We start from the raw sequence: 15387 nt of genomic DNA on the forward strand, positions 1-15387 counted from the left end.
TCGCCCAATATAGCACTCTTCTTTGGCACTCCTGGGGCAAATTAGGAAAATAGTCCCTTAGAAAAGAGACTGTGTATTCACTCATAAATAACACCTAGGATTTAAATACCCTAGGAAAATTGATCACCCATTCGAGCGCACTTGGATCCCGGCAAACGTACCAAAAAATGAATGGCCAAAGACCAAGCCACTTTTAACTCGGATGTCAAGCCAACTCCTAGGAGTTGTTGCACTGAATAGGTGATATTGATAACTAATTTCTATGATTTGTACTAGCCTTCCTCAATAGTTACGACACTCGTTTGTAGTAGTTCAACTAATTTAATATCGAAAACTCAAAAAGTTTGCTTAATCTTGCTCTTCATCTCTATTTCTATACTGGACGCTTAAATACTAACCCTAGGATTTTAATCCCTTCGCAAATTAACTTCAAAGCATAAACCATATAGTTCTTTCTCATTCCTTTTATTATCAAATCAACTAACATCCCTCAATCCCATAAACTCTAATTTTATTTAAAAATTTCTTTTTCTAATGTTGATATAACTTAATACCTCATCAACACTTTTAATTTGCATAAAGTTAGACATATCATCTTTTATATTAATAATGTTCAAACAAACAGATAACATCAAATTAATTTTATTTTTCTCTAACCCTAAGAACTTTTTATAAAACAGCCAAAACTATATTCTTAGGTTTTCTTTAGAAGATCCTAATTTTTGGTTGAATTAAAAACATGATTTTTATCAAAAAATAATGTAATATTCATCCAAAATAACTATTTTTTATTTTTAAGATATAGTAATCAGTTTCCAAAAATTCTAGAAAAATTAAAAATACTTTCAAAAATACATAATTTATCAAAAAATATCACATCTCATAATTGTTTAACCAAATATTTCATAAAAAATTATCTATATCATTTTTAAGCCATTTAAAATATTTTTAAAAGTTTTTTATTTTTAAAATAAAATAAGACGTGCATAAATTCTAAAAACTATCCAGAGTTGAAATTGAGATTCAAAGGTATTTTATAAAAATTCCAAACTAAAGAAATATTTATGTAATTTTTTTTTAAAATGTTAAACAAGTTAAGGCACTTACGTAAAGTATGAGATTCATAATTGCGTCTTTGGGAGCCGTTTCCTTTGTAGTCCAGCAAAGGGGAGTCTATCCAATCGTTCCCAATGGTGAACTCATCATTTTCCCTCTCCGAAGAGATCAATTGGTCAATTGCATTGTTGCCATGGAAAAGCCACTTGTAACTCTTTTAAGACTTAATCTTGATTAAGTCCAAACATACGAGCTTAGCTTCCATGGTTTTATGTTGATGACTAAGAGAGAAGAGAAGAGAAAGGCTCCAAAATGGAGGTAGAAGAAGAAGACATGATAATGGCTATGGAATAGGCATGGGCTTCAATTCTCTCTTCTTGCTCTCTCCAACTTCAATTGTTTCTTCAAATCCTCTTGCTTGGATGGCTTGAATTGATGGCACTTCCTTTAGGATGATAGTGTCCCCTTCTTGATGATGGCGCCCTCCTCTCTTTAGTTTGCTCTCTCTCCCTCTTTATAGGATGGTACCCCCTCCTCTCTTTCAACTAGCATCCTCTCTTACATAATATTTTTTTGTTAAGCTAAAATGTTAGCTACTTTTCCACCTTCATTATACGACTAACCTCTTTTGCATTTTTGTCTATGAGGTTGCCATTATCAAAATGTTTCCCCTCCTTGCCCATATTAACTCAAATACTCATGGTTCCACTAATAAAAAATAATCCCTTCTGATTAGATAAAACTATTGAATTCTATTTGGTATTTTCCTAAGTCCACCCTCTAGCACAAAAATCCTTTGAACTATGATTTTCCACTTGTCGGACTACAGAGACACGTCCTCCAAAGACGAAATTACGATTGCATCTGCATTAAATTAATGTGAAAATTCGGTAACAATGTGTCAATTGTATAGAATATTGCTAAAAAGTTTTGCAATGCTAGGCATTGTTTCTAGGTGTTGTCAAAGCATGAATCCAACACCCAAACATGTCATACAAACATCTGCCAGTGTGAGTAGGCACACACCCCAGTCTCAACAGGGCAAAGTGTTCCTACCACTACCAAAACTTGACACAAGTAGGTGTCAGGTCACAAAGATGCGGATCCAAATCTGAGACTCAGCCCATAAGCATACATTGAACAAAGACATATAAACCATGCAACATCCCAAAGGGTAAGAAATCCCAAAGTCTCAAGTGTCTGTAACTGCTCAATAGCATGTAACTACTCAATGCATAAAAGCACCGCTTGCTCAATGTTTGATAAGCATTCAAGAATGCTCCCACTGGCACAAAAGCTATATGTACGAGCTCAAGAGCTCAAACCAAGGCAAGACACAGTGCCAATGACATAATTCCAAGACAATACATCAATAGTACATCCCGAACATGTAGGCGGTAGAGCATCCGTATGTAGCATCCATAAGCATGTAAGACATCAAGTACATCCCAATCCAAACTCTGAAAAGTCAAGTAACATCCAAGACAACTCCAGATAATCCAAAATGCATCCAAGGTAGAGTTTCAATGAGCACTCAAGCTCAACGTATGCATAGGGTAATCAATCGGGACATGAACATCAAGCCATAGGCAATGGGTATGCATAAACCCAAGGAGCATCACTGTCAAAGCATATACCACTGTCAAGCATGAACCATGTCAATGAGTGCGTAATGTCAAAGCTCTTCCAAAAGCATCCGGAATGAAATCCAAGCTCGAAGTCGTACCCCAAAGATCAATACTTCATGGCATATATCCAAAACATAGGCCGGAACCAATAGGCATAACCCAAGGCATGTGTAATAGGTTCAGCCCGCTTTTATTATAGCCAAGAATGACTGTCAAAACTGAGAAATTTCAGCATGCAAAATCAGTCCAAATGGTTGCCAAACAATAGGCATACATTCCCCTAACATGTAGGCATCATACGGGACCAATCAGGCATCAAATGACAATGCCGGGCAAGCATAAACATGAAATGTTACTATAGCACTGTTATAAACTGCCTATGGACTGTTATGACAGTCCCAAAATAGTGCTAAATCAAACCATAAGCAATGTCAATGCTCAAACCTTCGATACCAAGCATCAAAGCATGTGCAAATGCCTCAAATGAAGCCTGTTTAAGTGCCCAATGGCCTGGAGCTTGAGTAGTACATGTGATATAGATGGAGACTGTCCTAGAATCAGGCACAAATAGCGTGGACAGGGATGGAGTGGCTACTGATCAGCATGGCCATAAAAGGGGTGGTAGGGGGCTTGAGGAGTGGCCAATGATGGCCCACAATGAGCCCCAACAAGTCTCTTCCAAGACCAAGGGAGATACAAGAAGAGAGAGCTTCAATGGTGGTTGCCCCTTTTTGTTCGCAGACTGTGTGACCTGAAAACAATACAAAACCCTGTGGAGAATGAAGCAATACCTCTGATGTAATGCCCTAAAGGTGCCCAACAATGCCGGGAAGAAGCTCGGGAAGCCGGGGAGTGACGGGAGCTCGAAGGAGTTGCATATAGCTGTCGGGAAGAAGACCCAATCCAAGTGGGGAGTCAATGGGAAGCTGAGAATGCCACGAGCCAAGCTCAAGAGTCGGGAAGCTGAGCTCTGATACCAGTTGAAAGGTGAGAATGATCGAAGCTTTCACTCAAGAGCTATGGCAGGAGAGCAAGAGCAAGAAAGAGAGAGACTAGAAATGGGAACTCCAATAGTCACAATGTGTGACCGGGCCTTCCTTTATTCAAACTGTCACTAAAAGAATAAAGAATAAAGTGATGGTGACGGGTGCCTGCCACCTGTAGTGTGCAGTGGCGGTGACTGTCAGTGTAGTAATACACGGGCGGCTAGGCGGAGGCGCCTTTATCCCCAACAATTTTTTCATTATCAAAGTAGATGTATTTCAATATCATTTACACTAAGGCTAGTGATTATGCATTATGGCAAAATATTTGTGATCTTTATGACAAGAAAAGTCTTACATATGAGTTTTATTGGGGTTGAAGAAGCTTGTGGACATTTGCATAAAGAAGGGCACACGTATGCTTACTCATTTGAATGAGTTCCACTCTATTTTCAGCTAGCTTGTTTTGCACGACATCAAGTTTAAGGATAATATCAAGTGTTTGTTCTTACTTGTCACATTGCCTAAGTTATGGGATACATTTTATACTGTTATGAATGCTAATCCCCCCTGAGAATGGTTTTAAATGCAATGACGTAAAGAGTGCTCTATTGACAAAAGAAGTAATAAATAGGAAAAATATTGATATAGCCTGCACTTCTCATGCATTGGTTGTTAGAGGTAGAAATGGTGAAAATGGCAATAACAACCGTGGTAAAGACTCACAACCCAATACGGGCAAGTGTTAGTTTCGTAACCAATAGTCTCGTAGTAAGTCTTGCAGATGTAAGTCCTCTTTGGCATGTTATTATTGTGGGTAGCAAGGTCATATTAAGCCATAGTGCCCGCAATGATAGGCACAATGAGAAGGGAAAGGGGAAAGTACAAGAAAATGAAAAGTCTACTAAGATTGTATCTAAGTTCAATGTGAAGATAGAGAATATAAATGCATTGCAATACAACTTTGATGACTACATTCTTTTTGCTTTATCTTTTGATGCCACTTACTTGATCGATGCAACATTTTCTTACTCTATATTGGCTTTCTAAATTGAGGGCTTTTTTTTCATGTTACTCTACATCATCATTGGTTTCATAGCTACCGTACTGTTATAGGTTTTATTAGACTGGGGGATGACACTGCATTGGATGTCATTAGTATATATGATGTTAGATTGCAGTTTGGTATTGGTGCTCCGTTTGTGCTTCATGATGTATGCTATGCCCCAATGTCTGTTGAGGCCTAAAATGGGCTTGATAGTGGCTCACATACACTCTAAGCTCACAGGTAGATCTCAAAAAACCAAACCCCACAGCCCTATAGCCATGAGTGATTGGCTATAGTTGGAAGAACTCTCTCTAAACACAAACACTTTGCATTGTGGTCCATTTAACCAATAGCCTACCCCAAACTCTAAGCAACAGTGTTCAACATAATATGTCTAACACACCACATAAATGTAACATAGGCTCCTCCCTAGCTAATTGTCATAGCCTCTAATCACACGAGCATACTACCTGGTTAGGGATTTGACCTGTGGATCCTCACCTATCTAAACAGATCGTAACACTTACTCCACGCAACCTCACCACTCAACCCTTGAGCACTCGTGATTAAGAATCTTCCTCACATACTCGATCAATGTAAAACAAGTGCTATGTGTTGGTATGTGTAGAATAATGCTTACAGGCATAAGTGAATGGAAGGTGCCCAAGAGTTATTAAATGAAGAAGACAAAGTGAAAGTGCATTAAACAATCTTTCTATATTTTTTCATGAATATACTCTAACGATATGGAGAGTTGCTACACAAACTCAAGGGCACTGAGTATCCCAACTTATGCTACTCTTGAGTAAAAAAAATGACACAATATCGACCTATGTATGATATGCATAAGAATTTGATTCCTTCTAGTAATTTTAACCATTTGGTACACTTTTGTTTTTAGCTATTTGTTTTAAAATAAATCAGAAAACCACTGAGTAGGAAATGTGAAGAGTTAAAAATTAAGTTCAAGTCTTTCTTTGTCTATATCAGTAAAATATTTTTTTACTTGAAATTTTTTAACTATAAACATTAGAGCACTTACGGTTAGACCACTTATGTGCCATAATACGTATGAGGTGCCATGTGGAATCCAAGGCTCTTGATGCTTGAGATAGCTACTAATACACTTGAGAAATCATCCAAGGACTCCAACAACATACCATGAATATTATTTTTCATACCAATATCACCTCTCCCTCTCTTGCACCCAATCCTCTTCCCTCATAGAAATTGCCATTGCGTGTGCAGAAAAGGAGGAGAGAGAAAGACTAGAATGTAGGGAGAGAGAAATATTGAATAATCATCATAAGCATTTTTTGTGAAAAACAAATCTACCTCAAAAAAGTTGGAATGATATCTTGTTGAAGTGGAGCAAGCACACACGAGATAGCAAGAAGGATACAAGAAGTAGTTCCTTCTTTAAATGATACTGATCCATGTGTAACGTGCCCGCCCCTCAAATTGCAGGACCCATCTTAGCAGCCCATTGAGAGATCAATCTAGAAGACGCCACCCGACACTCCCAAGCAATGACATGGGGTTTGCCAACTAGGGTCTCTCGAGTATGCCTCGCAATGGAACTTATCCGGCCGTTCCCACTAGGATCGACCTAAAGTCTAGATTCTTAGCAGTCGAGTCTTCCTAATAGCCTTCTAGCGTCGGTCGAAAGCCGCTCCACTTTGCGTAGATACAACTGGACCAAAGTAGACTCATACCGCACTTGGTTCAAAGACAATGGGAACGAGAGGGAGGCATCGCTCGACCTCTCTGCCCGTAAGGCATAGTCCCATTCCGATCCCCTAAAACGGTATGAATCAGGGTTCTAACCAACATTGTTGAAGGTCATCGTCTGACTTTTCCTAACATTTGTCGTTATTATTTCCTTTGAGAAAAGCTCTCGGCTAATCGAGACCACCCTTCCGTAGGATAGACCCATTGGTCACATCCACCACACTTCCCTTGGGGGTTGTTTTAGTTATCTAATTACCTGCCACATTATGTTTGACACATAAAAACAGCTTCCTTAATTAACCCGTTAATCACAGGTTCCTTTACGTAATTTAGGGCACAGACACAAAGACAAGATAACAAGATCAAACACTTTCTTAACTTATCTTCAAATTAATGTTTGTCTTCCCCTCGTACAGGAGAATTAAGTGTCCCTTTCTGCCTCCGCAGAAAAATCATTCCGTCTCCCGGCAATAAAAAACCCGAAGGTTTATCCTACCAAGATTCTGCATTGTAACTAGTATCAAGGCCTCGAGATCCCATCTCGAGTCACGTAGAACTCTTGTGTAGGGTCCGGAGGCATTAGGATTTACGGCTAGAGCCCCCCTGGCACCCAAGCGTCCTCCTACACCAAGTAATTTCCACGAAGAGACCTCTTGCGGCAGGTTCGGTCCACATTCCCGGCACAAATTCATAACCCTCTTGGTTAGGGTTTGGCGGTTCATGGTGGTAGCTAGCGCCATTCTTTGTTAATTATCCCTTTAGGAAATCACCCATAGCTGAAGCAACCAGCCTAATAACATTTACTAGGGAAAACATCCCTTTTGTTCCCATGGCAATTTATCCTTACAGTTCCCGCCATGAAAATATAATCACTTGGATATTCATCCAAAACCACAACCAATCCTTAAGTATCCTTTCAGAAACCATCGAGCTGAAACAACCAGCCTAATATCCTTTAACTAAGAAAACATCCTTTCCTAATCCAGCAAGTAACCACTCTGCCTAGCAATCACTTTTTCCATCTTTAACAAGATTAACCTTCGTTAAAACCATTTCAACACTTCCAAGCAACATGCTTAGCATAAAACAACTACCATAAAGTCCGCTCTTCCCCTTGGGTTAGGGCTTTGCAAGGTCAATTTAACAAATTCCTTCTAGATCCTTTAAATGATCTAAGTGGTCTTCCCCTTGATCCTGATTTGATCAAGGCTAACATTATCCTTCTGTTTCAAACATAGACAAGTTTGGTGGTTTGTACAACATTCTTGTTAAGGTGAAGTTCCTTTCCTGAATACCCTCAACATTCTTCCTTAGGTCGATTGCAACCCGCAAGATCCAATACCTTGGGAATTGGAGATTTCCCTAAGTTCGCCTTTGCTTGTAAGGAACAAGAATCTACATAGTCGAATGCCAATTCAACTCGTGCTTTTAGAGTTATGGACTGGTGATTCGCCCTTTCCAACGACCTTAGCATTGACTAGGTCTTCATAGGAATTTTTCCCTAGATAGTTTACCTATCTAACTCCTAAATGTTGTTGCGCATTGAGTCCACTAGGACATCCTTACCCTTGTGTGTAAGTCTCCCCTTCCTGGAAGAACAAGAGAATTTTTCTGTCCCAAGTTGTGTTGCACAACTTTGGAACCACAATTGCAAATTGGCAATTGACGATCCGCTTAAATCGGGAATTGGTCGAAACCTTAATTCCCTTATTTCGGCATAGTGTGCCCTAATTGGTAGGACAACAGAATTGAGAAGAACTTCTATTGATCCATCAAGAGAATGTGTAAAAAGCAGGATGCAATAACCTATTCCTTTCCATGCATTGAGTGTGACAAAATTTACGACTTTCATCAATGCAACCTTCCTTGAACTTATTATTATTATTATCATTTTAATCGATGCAATCTACTCTTGCAACTAATATTTTTACATGTTAAAGGCGGATTACGAAGTCAAATTACGAGCTTAAATTCAACGAGAGGATATGAGTCTGGGACCTGGTTCCCATCGGTTGAGATCCCATTAGTGGCGACGGCCCTGTCTCGACGGACTTACTCATATGGTTGCCGGACGCACGCCTCTTAGGTGCCATACTTCACAAGAAATTAGCAGCCGTATACGAGGTAAAATTCGCTTAGGCTTTGCATAAAATTTTCTCCAAAAGCTCCTGTGGCCTACAGCACCTTTGGCAATCCAAATTACGAATTCCGGGAAGGAGGGGAAAACTCCCTCTAAGCTAGGGATGATTGGAAGGTTCTAGGAGCTTCCAAGGCTCTCTCTCTCTCTTCTTCTTCTTCTTCTCCTTCTTTGTCTCCCTCTTCTTCTTCTTCTTCTTCTTCTTCTTCTTCTTCTTCTTTCCTTCTCCTTCTCCTTCTTCTTCCTCTTTTTCTTCTCTTCTTCTCCTTCTCTCTCTCATCTTCTTCTTCTCTTCTTCTCCTTCTCTCTCTCTCTCCTCTTCTTCTTCTTCTCTTCTCCTCCTTCTCTCTCTCCCTCTTCTTCCTCTTCTTCTTCTCTTATTCTTCTTCTCTCTCTCCCTCTTCTTCCTCTTCTTCTTCTCCTCCTTCTCTCTCTTCTCTTCTTCTTCTCTCTCTCCCTCTTCTTCTTCTTCTCTTCTCCTTCTCCTCTCTCTCCCTCTTCTTCTCCTTCTCTCCCTCTTCTTCTTCTTCTTCTTCTTCTTCTCTCCTTCTCCTCTCTCTCCCTATTCTTCTTCTCTTCTTCTTCTTCTCTCTCTCCCTCTTCTTCCTCTTCTTCTTCTCCTCCTTCTCTCTCTTCTCTTCTTCTTCTCTCTCTCCCTCTTCTTCTTCTTCTCTTCTCCTTCTCCTCTCTCTCCCTCTTCTTCTCCTTCTTCTCTCCTTCTCCTCTCCCTCTTCTTCTTCTTCTTCTTTTTCTTCTTCTTCTCTCCTTCTCCTCTCTCTCCCTCTTCTTCTCCTTCTTCTCTCCTTCTCCTCTCTCTCTCCCTCAACTGGAGGGGGCGCACTGTTGCCGCAAACGGGGGGGGGGGGGGGGGGGGGAGGACTTGCCTGTTGAGAGTACCAGGGAGGGGGGCGCTGCTGCCTTTTAAGGTGGGGGGGAGATGGCTTATGGGGGGGAGGAGACGTCGCTCCCTGCCATCTGGGGGGTTGCATGCCCCCCATCACTCACTTCACTCCCTCTCTCTCTCTCTCTCCCCAACGTGCTGTCGACGGGGAGAGAGAGAGGGATACATTTATTTGTGTAATTTCTTTAAAAATTTCTAAGGGGAGGGGGGGTTTCGCATTTGGGGGGGGTGGGGGGGGGGGGGGGAGCACGGGGTCCACGGGGGGGAGATATTACACCATGGAATGTCCATAATACTAAAGGTGATCTTGTGGTAGAGGGTTATACTATCAAGGAAGTAGTGGCATTTAATACTAGGAGTGTGGACCCTGTACAAAGGGTTATTGCTCTTTGGATGTTAGCTAAGATATTGGACAAATCCTTGTCATCCTTTCACTCTAAATATGTCTCAGAACTAAGTCCAAATGGAAGAGTGGATTGGCAGGAAGCACTCATTTCAGGATGAAGGTTTGGTTGGTGGGGGCGACTGGAAATACAACCAAAAGCCATCTAACATTTGTAGGTTTTAGCTTTAGCAAAGAAAGCAGCAAAGAAGGAAAAGCAAAAGCAAAAAAATCTAAAGCTAAACGTAGCTTTAATTGTCAAGCCTTTGGAAAATGCAGTTTGCGTTGGATCTTGGAACATGAATGAAGAGGAGGGTGGTTGTCAATTTGCGGGAGGAAAGATTGATATATCTAAGAAGATGCCGCTAGGGTGATGCAGTAGCTCTGGTGGCATAGACAGCAGTAATTGGAGAAGATTTTGATAGCGTGGAGTTCCGATATCTGAAGCGGGGACGATGGATGGGAAGGATCTCGTTCTGTGCGGCGCAAGGAGGAGACCAGCATTACTAAGAGGGTTTTGGATGATTGGAGGAAGAGACGAACTCCTTGTCAGAGACAGCAAAGTGACATCACCTTGATTATCAAGGTTATAATCATGATGAGGTCATAGTATCAAAAGTCTTTGAGGTCTCGAGCATCGTTTTTATCATCATCAAACTTTTTACTGTTCATGCTGCTTTGAAGCAGGCTTTCCCATTATTTGTGCCTCAACCATGTTGTTACCATTGTCTTTTGATGTAGTTATACTAGTTGACTATATAAGACATCACGTTGAGAGTTTTTATTGAAGTGTTTCAAGGTTTCTTTGTTGTGGATAAGTACACTTGGAGGACAGCATGGCAACATTGTACTAAACTCCTTGAGGCCACCACAATCTCATAACCAGCCAATCTATAGCAATTACAAGTCTGTTATTTGATGTGGCACCATGCTTAGTAAGACGATGGACCTTGTTAGTTGATATGTCTTTCGATGGTATAAGAGTTGACACGGATAGAAAAAAGCTTGGAAATCGATCTAGTCAAGAGCCAAGCACCAAGTCACAATCTAATCGGCACTTCTTGACATCTCATTTTTCGGGTTGTAAGAGAGCCTTCTCTTCGATCACCGCTCACTAAACGTTTCTTTTTTGGTGCCCCTGCCACCCACTCAGGAGTGTTGAAGAAATTGTCATTGTTAAGATTTGTTGACTTGTAGAGACTGTTTTTTTATGTCTAGTTCTTTTCCAGAATTTCATGACACGAAAATAGATGATCCTTAGCGATTCCTCAAAAAATTGGAGCTTGGATGTATAATCCAGCGAAATATTAATTCGACTTTAAAACTCCAAATTTTAAATTTTCAGTTGTTGGATGAGGGTCGAAATTAGTTTGAGGATTATGAAAAAATCCTAGATTAAGAAATCGTCCTATTCCTATAGAATCTGAAACTACTAAAAGTAGGCGTTTCTTAACCGATTGAAGGAAACTGGAACTTCCCATGACCTTTGGTGGAAAATAGAAATTTGTTAGAAAAAAGAAGACTAGACCATATAATTTTTTGCCTTAGAACACCATATTAGAGATTTTGGGAATTTCCCAAGTCCCACTTTGAATGAATGTCTTACTTTTGTGAATGAAAGAGAGCACTATGTTTATGCTTATCTTTAAAGGGCACTTTGTATGTTACAAATACGAGATCACACATCTTGAGAGCTTAAAAATTGAATGTAAGCTATGTGGCTGTTACGAGATTTGGATTTCACCTCTATCTTTTCTAGCATACTAACAAAATATGATGTTGTATGGTGGTGGAAACATCAAGGAGGCTTAACTAGTATATACCTAGGAAATTTCCAAGTTTAATGTAAGAATACAAAGGTTTGATGGAGTAGAGAGAGAATTTAGAATACAAGAGCCTTAAACATTGTATGAAAATATATTATCATGGCCAAAATTTATAATGTTATGGATTTGAAAATATTATAATACGAGTTTTTTCTTTTAGATATAGCATCATTTAAAGTGACATGTATAAGGTTCATGAACTAGGACCTTAAAAGAGTCACCACTAACTAGGTGTGGTTTAATAACTTGATCTAATACCATATCATAATAAGTTTGGATAACCTATGATGTGATGGTTCTTTTTTTGTGTAAACCAATAGACACAAGTATGTCAAATAATTTCTCAACCCATTTACATTTTTTGTATGTATATGCACGATATATAAATATCTTTTATTCAAAATTTCTATCTATCTTGACAATATATGGACAAGATGGATATTGACTTTGGCCAAAATTAACGAGTTTCACACTTTGACTAGCTAAATGAATTTTCATATCATAAAATAAAGATTTATATACCAAGCTAGAAGTTTATGATTTTTCTAAGACTAAAGATTTAACCTTTGACCAATGGTTTGTGTTTCCAAAGAAATAGACATAAATTTTATAATCAATCAAGACTTATTTGTTAGCTAAGACATAAAGTACAAAATTGGACTTAAACCACTTTATAAGAAATTTCAACACAATTAACTAATGTTATTGAAATAATAAAAAACATTAAGTAGATTCTCCTAATTGATATTGGTGGCGTTTAAAAACACCAAGGTAGCTACACAAAACACTTTAAATTTTTAACAAGCATATATTTTATAGCCATGCAAAAGCCCTTAATGTAAGGGATATATTTACTATGGAAGTCAAAATTAGTCCATATAGAGTCACTGTCTTGTTGCATCATGTATATTGGAAAAATACAACTTTTGTAGATAGCTGCACTACCATTTATGAAATGTTTGTGATATCCTAACTCATGAGCAAGTTGCATTGCTTCCATATCTTTCAAAGTAGAGACTAAAGGAGTCTGCTTCAACATGGATAATTGTGAGTTGTTCAATGTAAGCGATAGACAATGTGAGGCATTTGTTGAGTATGCTTGTATAGTAGATGGTTATAAAGTACAAAATAGGATTTAAACCACTTTATAAAAAATTTCAACACAATTAACTAATGTTTTTGAAAGAATAAAAAACATCAAGTAGATTCTCTCATTGATATTAGTGGTGTTTAGAAACACAAAGGTAAGTACATAAAACACTTTAAATTTCTAGCAAGCATATATTTCATAGCCATACAAAATACTTTAATGTAAGGGATATATTTATTATGAAAGTCAAAATTAGTCCATATAGAGTCAGCGTCTTCTTGTTAATCATGTATATTGGAAAAATACAAATTTTGTAGATTTTGTATAAAACATTTAGCTACACTACCATTTATGAAATGTTTGTAATATCCTAACTCATGAGCAAGTTGCATTGCTTCCATATCTTTCAAAGTAGAGACTAAAGGAGTTTACTTCAACATGGATAATTGTGAGTTGTTCAACGTAAGTGATAGACGATGTGAGGCATTTGTTGAGTATGTTTGTATAGTAGACTATCATAAAGTACAAAATAGGATTTAAACCACTTTACAAGAAATTTCAATATAATTAACTAATGTTATTGAAACAATAAGAAACATCAAGTAGATTCTCTCATTGATATTGGTGGTGTTTAGAAACACCAAGGTAACTACATAAAACACTTTAAATTTCTAACAAGCATATATTTCATAGCCATGCAAAAGCCTTTAATGTAAGGGATATATCTATTATGAAAGTCAAAATTAATACATATAGAGTCAGCGCCTTCTTGTTACATCATTTATATTGGAAAAATACAAATTTTGTAGATTTTGTATAAAACGTTTAGCTGCACTACCATTTATGAAATGTTTGTGATATCCTAACTCATGAGCAAGTTGCATTGCTTCCATATCTTTCAAAGTAGAGACTAAAGGAGTTTGCTTCAACATGGATAATTGTGAGCTGTTCAATGTAAGAGACGGATGACGTGAAGCATTTGTTGAGGATGTTTGTATAATAGATGATCTCTTGAAGCAAGAAGTAATTGAAGATTGAACATATATACCATCTTTATCAATCATGGTCTCGTGTGGTGTTGATGATGAAGATGAAATACCATCATTCTCTGCTCTAGTCCATTCATCAATGACAACCTTGAATTGAGCATACAATTCATGTCCATATTGAACTGGATCCTGTCCATATCGATCAAACTTGATGACTTCACGTGCATCATGGTATTTGCTTAAGCGAGTCAAGTATGGTAGAAGTTCTTTGATCAAGATAGAGTCTTCACGATCAATATCAAATGTTTTTGGATAAATGCAAATCTCAACAGGATTTGGACATCCTTTGTAAGGACTATCATCTATGAGAATAGTCTTGGTATGCTGACAAACATCTCCATATTGATCCCATACATACTTCAGAGGCTTGAACATTGCTTCTACTCCCATCTTATCTGGCCTATATATGATTTTGAGTCGATGTCTATGACATTGTTCTTGGTCCCAAATCATGAAGAAAGGATACTTCCTTTTTGCATGGATCTCCAAGCACTTAATAACTGCCATGACATTCTTATGTAAAGCTGTTGACCAAACTCCCACTTGGAATCTTGCAAATAAAGCTTCAAGAAACTCCATACATCCTGGTCGAAGAACAAGCCATTGCTTTCCCATTTGAAAGCTTTGAAACCTTTTAGACTTAGCAAAGCATCGTTGTAAAAGAAGACCATTGAGATCAAGTATTACACATAATTGTGTTGCATTTCTTATCAAGGAAACATCAATCACATCATCGTGCTCTACTGTTGTTGAATTTGCTAGATATCCAACCATAGATGTCTTAGTTGAAGTTACAAAGAAGAAAAAGAAGCACATTAGATTCATTTACTTCCTCATCATTCTACCTAATTTTTGAGCTATAAACTGGCATAGAACACTAAAGCAATTTAACTTCACATTGATAAATACATAAATAGGTACTACTTAAAAAATGATGTCTTAAGAAAAGAGACAGTTGACCATGTGGTCAAATCTAATCAAAAGTAATATCATGAGGTGAAAAAAATATATATGACAAAATTTTTGAAGTAAAATCTATTCTAATAAAGTCATTTTTTCATATCTACTTTTTATCGTTAGTTATAATTATACTTGAGATACTAACAATAGATTTTTGTAATTAGTTGCACAAATTATATTATCATTATAATATTTAACATACTCAATTTTTAAAAAGACCTTCAAAATGGCATGTACAAAGAAGATGTTTATTAGTCCTAATTATTAAAAGAAAATTTAAACATGATACTTTTGACCATGTGACCAAAACTATGTCACATATAAGTGACACATGACAATTTAGTTGAGATAAGTTATACTTTATTTGAATAAGTTTTCATAGTTTCTTCTTAAGGACTAACCATTCTATTTTTGAACTAGTTATATCCCATAGATATTTAAACTCACGAATTGTAACAAGGATTTTACCTTAATATTCCATATACACATCTCAAAAGATACATTGGAGAGAAATCTTTGTTGCAATATTTATAACTGAGGTAAAACTCCTTTGGGAGGTGCAATGAATCTTTTTTGTGGTGTGCAATATATTGTTG

This window comes from Lygodium microphyllum, unplaced genomic scaffold (assembly GCF_053477565.2).
Source record: "Lygodium microphyllum isolate KBCC unplaced genomic scaffold, Lygodium_microphyllum_v1.1.10 scaffold_35, whole genome shotgun sequence".
Taxonomy (NCBI): Eukaryota; Viridiplantae; Streptophyta; class Polypodiopsida; order Schizaeales; family Lygodiaceae; genus Lygodium; species Lygodium microphyllum.